This window comes from Parambassis ranga, chromosome 19 (genome assembly GCF_900634625.1).
Source record: "Parambassis ranga chromosome 19, fParRan2.1, whole genome shotgun sequence".
NCBI lineage: Eukaryota > Metazoa > Chordata > Actinopteri > Ambassidae > Parambassis > Parambassis ranga.
In genome coordinates this window covers 18591952-18598470 of record NC_041039.1, presented here as the reverse complement: position 1 = coordinate 18598470, position 6519 = coordinate 18591952, and the positions used below count along the sequence as shown (strand labels likewise).

General features: G+C 40.5%; 1 non-coding gene across 1 annotated transcript; it reads left to right on the top strand.

The window, feature by feature from the left end:
- Positions 1–2246: 2246 nt before the first annotated feature.
- On the top strand, positions 2247–2329 carry trnal-uaa (transfer RNA leucine (anticodon UAA)). The gene has a single exon. It is a non-coding gene; the product is annotated as a tRNA-Leu (tRNA).
- Positions 2330–6519: the final 4190 nt, after the last annotated feature.

The following is a 6519-nucleotide window of genomic DNA, read 5'->3' as shown; positions in this document are numbered from 1 at the left end:
TAGGTGCTTGTTGAAAAGAAAAAATCTGCTGTCATAGAAATAATAAGAGACCTCCACAGTGGATCCAGTTAACACAGGCAGCAGCTCATGGTCTAATGCACATCAAGTCTCAGTTTATCTGCAGGGAGTTTTAAACCTAACCAGTGTCATGGAGCCAAATCAGGGTGAAAAGTTTTGTTCACTTGAAAAAATAAAATTAATTCAAACACTAAAATTTGATGTTTTGATGATTAAAATCTTAATTTTTTACAGTTTCTCATCTTATTTCTTCAGGTAATATTAGATATTCCAATAATACAAGATCTCGACTCTCCTTTTCCAATTTTTATTCTGGTAACCAACATCTCTTTGAAACACAACAGTGTGAGGAATGTTCAACACAAAATCAGTTTCAAAATGTACTCATCTCTGTTGGCTGCATTTATATGTTGACAGCTACATTTCCACACCCTGCTCAACTGATTTCCTGTGAACATGTGTCTGTTTTGAATAGATTTTCAAAATAATAGAACCAAAAGCTTTTGTTCGAGCCTCAGCTGGGGGATTTGGGAAATGCATTAGTTTGCTGTTCCATGGAATGAAAACAACCTATGTTTCAGACATCTGGCCCGGCTAATTCCTGTGTCAGTGGCTGTGCCTCTGCTCTCAACTACCCCCACACCCCAACACCCACACCCACCCCCTCATTAGCTTGACCTCTTACCCTGCAGTTTTAATAATCCACAATATTACTACCCCTTGTGACCCATGCATATTTATAAAGTCCTCATTATGCCATCACTCAAAGTAATCATTATCCTGGGGCCCATTAAAGCAGAATTTTGGCTCTATCCACTGGGGGACTGTTTTCCAACACAGCACAAACAGGTTGGCAGACATTAACACCTTGGGGGATCACAGGGATCACAGGTGGCGCTGAAAAGTGACAGAAAATAAACCTTGCATATTGCTCTATGTAAACAAGCAGCATGTTATATTAGAATGATCTGTGCACAGGAGATAAAACGGAGCAGCTTGTTGGGATGACTCAGATCAGAAAGGAGAGACTTGGCTATAAACCTGAGCAATTTCAGCTCTCCCTGACTTTAAGGACTCTATCTGAGACATTGTTTCATACTCGTGCTTGCTTTTTCAGCTCGATACCTGTTGCTTTTATGTTTGCTTTATGCGCTTTCTGCTGTGTATTGATTGTGCCTGTTGTCTGTAAGTCAAAGATACAATGTCTATTGTTGTTCCCCAGTTGTTCCCCAGTGTTCATATTCTCTTTTTATTGTTTCACTGTGCACAGCCTGATGATGTTCCTCATTTGACTGTGTGTTTCTGCGCTGCCTGCAGCTGTACTTCATTTGGCCAGATGTTCCATCTCTCATTCTTTGCTTTGTTCATTTTCTTTGCTGCTTGCTTTTCAATGTGAAAGATCTGCCCTTGGCACCATCAAACAATTACTATTTCTGCACGCCAGTTTTACATATGTCAGTCGGTCGCTCAAACTTTCTCCTCTCGTCTTGGCCGCCTACATAATGCAGCCATGCACTGTTCAAAATATGTTTTACAGACATTTGTTCGGAGGCTCTTTCTTTTTTGCCTAATGACCTATACACATCTACAAATACTGTAAGATACTCACACAGTCACAGTCACATTTTATATCTTCCATTAATTGATGCTCAATTGAAGCATCACATTTAATTAAATATTAAGCACGCAGATGCTATGATATGCTATGAATTCCTAAAAAAAAAATGTCCAAAAAAAAGGACACTCCTTTGAGGACAGAAATGTTCACATCTTAAGCCCGGTTTACACTGTGCGACTCGCAGACAAAAGACGAACATCGTAGGAGAATCGTGGAGATATCTTTGGTCGTGGCTCTAAAACGGTGGTCTTACGTCGCACTGGGAGGCAGGTTCAACGACTGTTGTCGGCGTCTTGCGACCAAAGATAAGCTGAGATAAAATTCTAGCGGTGTCAGAAATTTAGGATGACTGTCTCACAGTGTTGACAGCTGCTACAACTGGTCACTCCGCATCCATGTCCTCTTCCTACTCGCATTCTGACGCACGTCGCAGCATGTGATTTCAGTGAATGGTCATCGTACAATCTGCACGCATCAAACTTGACGTCGTACCAAAGACTCACGTCATGGTCTGATAAGATCACTAAAAATCGTACAGTTTAAAACGGGGTTAGAAGTTGGAGTTGTGAAGTTGGAGAACCCTAACCCTTAACAACACACAAAGCACCAGACCAGGATGGCCGAGTGGTTAAGGCGTTGGACTTAAGTTCCAATGGACAGATGTCCTCGTGGGTTCAAACCCCACTCCTGGTATATTAAACACATATATAAAGAATTCACATTTACCCAGCAACAACAATGGCCTATAAATAAACAGAAACACTTTTAATTTAACATCACAAGAGGCTAACATCCCAAAACAAGCATCTTCACAACAAGGACTCAATTTTTTAAAATTAATTTACTCAGAAATATGAAGGTTTTTGTCAGAAAAGCTCTTGTGGGTATTACATGCTTCACAATAGAGAGGCTGATTAAATGAAACATGGCAGCGTCACACACAATGGTACATTGTGCATTCAGTGACACAGCAGAGGTATTATGGCTATTTTGGAGATATAACCTTTAGTCTGTACCAAGGTTGTGCTGTTCATCCGCTACAGTGAAGCGGTAGCATGGATGTTTGGTTGTACTCAGATAACCATGATGAAAACTGTCAACTATTGTGTTGTGTTTGTGTTGATCTGCTTTGCTTTGAGTTCTGGGCTCATTACGTAGCAATAAAAAAACAAAAAAAAACAAATAACGATGATTTCTGAAAAGATACTGCAAAGATACAAAAACTCAAACGACGGCTCTTCCTTCAGAGGATCTTTAGTTTTTCTCCCCACCCTGTCAGTCAGCTATCAGTGTCCAGCCATCATTTTTTAGTGGTGTCATGCTCACAAGTCAAGGTTACCTACAGCTGAATTTTCCTCCAACTGTTCAGTGTTTCTACCAAGGATGCTGCACTGTGTGACCTTCAAACGCCCTTACATAAATATTTTAAAAGCAAAGACATAAATGTTGAAAAGATTAGCGGCTCAGAAGTTCAGCCATGTATCTGCATCAAGAACTTTTTTTATATGACTCAAGGTGTGTTATTGCTGCACTGTCTTGTTAATGATGTGGATAGCTGTGTAAGTTATTGAAACCAAATGAAATTACACCAGCCTCTAAATGCATACAGTCTCAATTTTCTATGTGCAAAACCACAGTATGAAGTATTGAGTATGATCCCACTGATAAGTAGAGGGGGAAATATGGATGACAGACAGCTGAATCTAAAATCCCAGACTGACTGAATCTGAATCCTGGACTTTTGCTGCTACTTTATTCCATCTTTTGACATCTCTGCAGTGAAATCACAATGATATGTACACTAATGAGATTATTTAAATTATTAGTGTTTGTTATCTTTTCACAGCTGGAAGGCATCTCACTACACAAACTTCTACATGCTCGACGTGTGCAGCCACTATAATATGATGAGATGTATCTGGGACACGTCAACGTCCACGTGTGTTGCCATGGCAATGTAATTCATTCATAAGCAGCTTCTTATTTATTAAATTTATCCTTTCCTTTTACAATCCCCACCATTACCTGATTTAGCTGCTTTGGTTACTCAATAATTTAAGTGTCAATTTTGCTCTTAGGTAAAGTAGTTTTACTAATCATGCATATATATACTGTATATATGATTTTCTGTTCACATTAATGTTTTTTGTGGGTATTCTGAATGTTGACAAAGTCACAGAGGCCATTTTTTATTGCATGATGTTTTATGCTGAAGCTACCTCTCTCCACTGGTTGTCAACATTATCAGAGAAGCAGGCGACCCCTAAAATAAAAGAACTTTTTTTCTTTCATTTTATTCAAATTCTAAACCATGATTTTCTTTGTAGTTGAGCTTGTGAAGAGTTTGCATCCTAAAAGTGCTGAGATCAGACTGTGGCTGAAGTAGAATACAAATACCAGACTGAACACAGCAGAAAGTCTGAGGAACCGAAATTAGAATGTTTTATTGACGTGAAGAGGGTTATTTAGAGATGACTGGTCAATGTGGCTCCAAGTGTTCATTCTGCTGCACCAGAGGATGTCAGCCTACAGAGACTCTAAGTACACACATGTGTGTGTGTGTGTGTGTGTGTGTGTGTGCATCAGGAGGAGGGATGCAATGAGCTGCAAACCTGGAGCCATTCCAGATTATCCCTATTATGAGCTTCAATACCCTTGTGTGTGTGTGTGTGTGTGTGTGTCAGTGTGGCACATATATATATATACATCCATCCTGGAGCACAGAAGATGAAAGGATCCCAATGTGAATGGATGAATCGTTTTGGCTGATCCTCTTCCAGGTTCATAAAGTCCCTTGCGGTGTGTGGTGGAGTGTGTGAGGTAAAATGAATACTGTCCATCGATTGTATGCTAACTGCCACACTGACTGATTGGTTTGTGAACATAAATAAATGTGTAGTTATTAAAATCTGACTCACAGTTTCAGTGCGCTCTCTTCTCCAATCAGTCCATCAGCTTCCTGAGCTGGCCTCCTGTAATGACCCACACATCGGAGTGCGGGGGAGCTGTTTTGCTTGCAAACCCTTTGTTGTTATTTTTTAAAAATTACTTGTTAGAAAGTAAGTGAGGATTTGTAGTTTGTTTTGGTTGTTTTTTGTTGTTGTTGAGGTTAGTCATTATTTTTGTTCTGTTTCCTATTTAGCTTGACCCACCCTGAAGGCACAGTGCAAACAAAGAAGCAACTAAACCCTAAAGGGTGGACATCCAATAGTTCCTGGCAAAGGATTTAAAGAATATATCTATAACAATAAGTGCAGGTCTAGGTTTGGTAGCTGTGTCTTGAAAGACATAATATTTCAGGAAGTAGCGGCACATCCAGTGACAGGAGACGCCACTGTTCCTTTGAGGTGTCTGTACCCTCCTGCTTCATGTGTTTGTTTTAGGTAATCCATCAACCCAATCAACAAGGAACTCCTCTTCAGCTGCAGCTGATCGCCTGATCAGACTATAAGGATGACTCTTCTCTCTCAACCTGCAGACTCTACAGGGACATTATTTATTACTTTGAAATAGATTTTCCTTTCGCTTGGATGCTCTGTAGGGTTGTAACATACAGGGAGCCATCATTTGAACTGTTTTCCTGTTATTGCTCACTTCCCTGTCAGTTTCTGAAGTGGTGTGGTCAGAAGTTTTATCTTGATTTCATACACTATACTTGCTTTATCATTGTGCCTTTATTGTTTTGAGGTAATCCTGTAGGAGGGTGTATGTTGCACGGTGTGGCTGGTTAGGACTAGCCGGTGGTACTGTGAACAGTGAAGTTTTGGCATGCATCACAGAAGACTGTGTGGTAACTTGTGAGGGGTTAACTTCCTTTTTTTTGTTTTTTTTTTTTTGGGGGGGGGGGGGGGGGTGCACTGAAAGTCTGATTCCATTGGATCCTATGTGTCTGTTTATTGTTGACTCAGCTGGGGACTTGAATAGCACACAGGGCCTCTTGCTGTTTCCTGGCCTAACAGCAGGGAAGAAACTAATTGTTCAAAGATTCTGTTGCACAACAACCCCCCCCCCCCCCCATAACAAAGTGACTACAGTGCTTTCAAGACACAGTATTGTTATGATGAAACTGTCTACTGCCAGAGTACACAAGGCAAACACTCATTATCTTTGGTTCTTTGGTAAGACGCTGCAACAGTCCTCAGGATACTCACATGAATATTCTGAATTCACCGTAGCACTCCTACACTTTGTATTTCTATGTTTTCTGCATACAGCACAACTACACAGTGCTAAAGTTTTTCACACAATAACCACCCAAAATTCACTTCGCAGCATGAAAACATCCCCAAATACACAGTCATGACTCCTGAAGCACTACCTTCAGCAAGAAGAAGAGTGAGGATTCCTGCAACAGATGGTGTGACCCCCCCCCACTGAGCACTGATCTCAACATCATGGCATCAGGCTGAGATTACATGAAAAGAGAGGAGCAAGTGAGACAGCCTAATCCACACAAGTACAGCTGCCAAGTTCTTCAAGATGTCTGGAATGTGGTGTTCCAGTGCACCAAAGAGAATCGGTGCTGTTTTGGTGGCATTAAAAATGATTTACTGCACTTTGCATGAAGTCGAGAGGTTTCAAGACCTTTAAATCAGTATTTTTGAACAGCTTTATTAAAAATACCTCATATGAATCACTGTGTTTTTAGAGCCTGGGTTTGCATGTTTGAGAATTTATTTCTAATCATGGAAACACCTGCAGCAGGTGAATCCCCTCCTGAATGTTACATTATTCCATATCACTTAGTACAGTCAAAGAGACCTGTCAAAGAGGGATAAAGTCAGCTTACTCTTAAAGGCACCCCTCCCTTTAATGCTTACAGTGATAACTGAAGGTTACTCCCCGAACAGAGCTGCCATGATAATTGACATTTAGTGATGAAA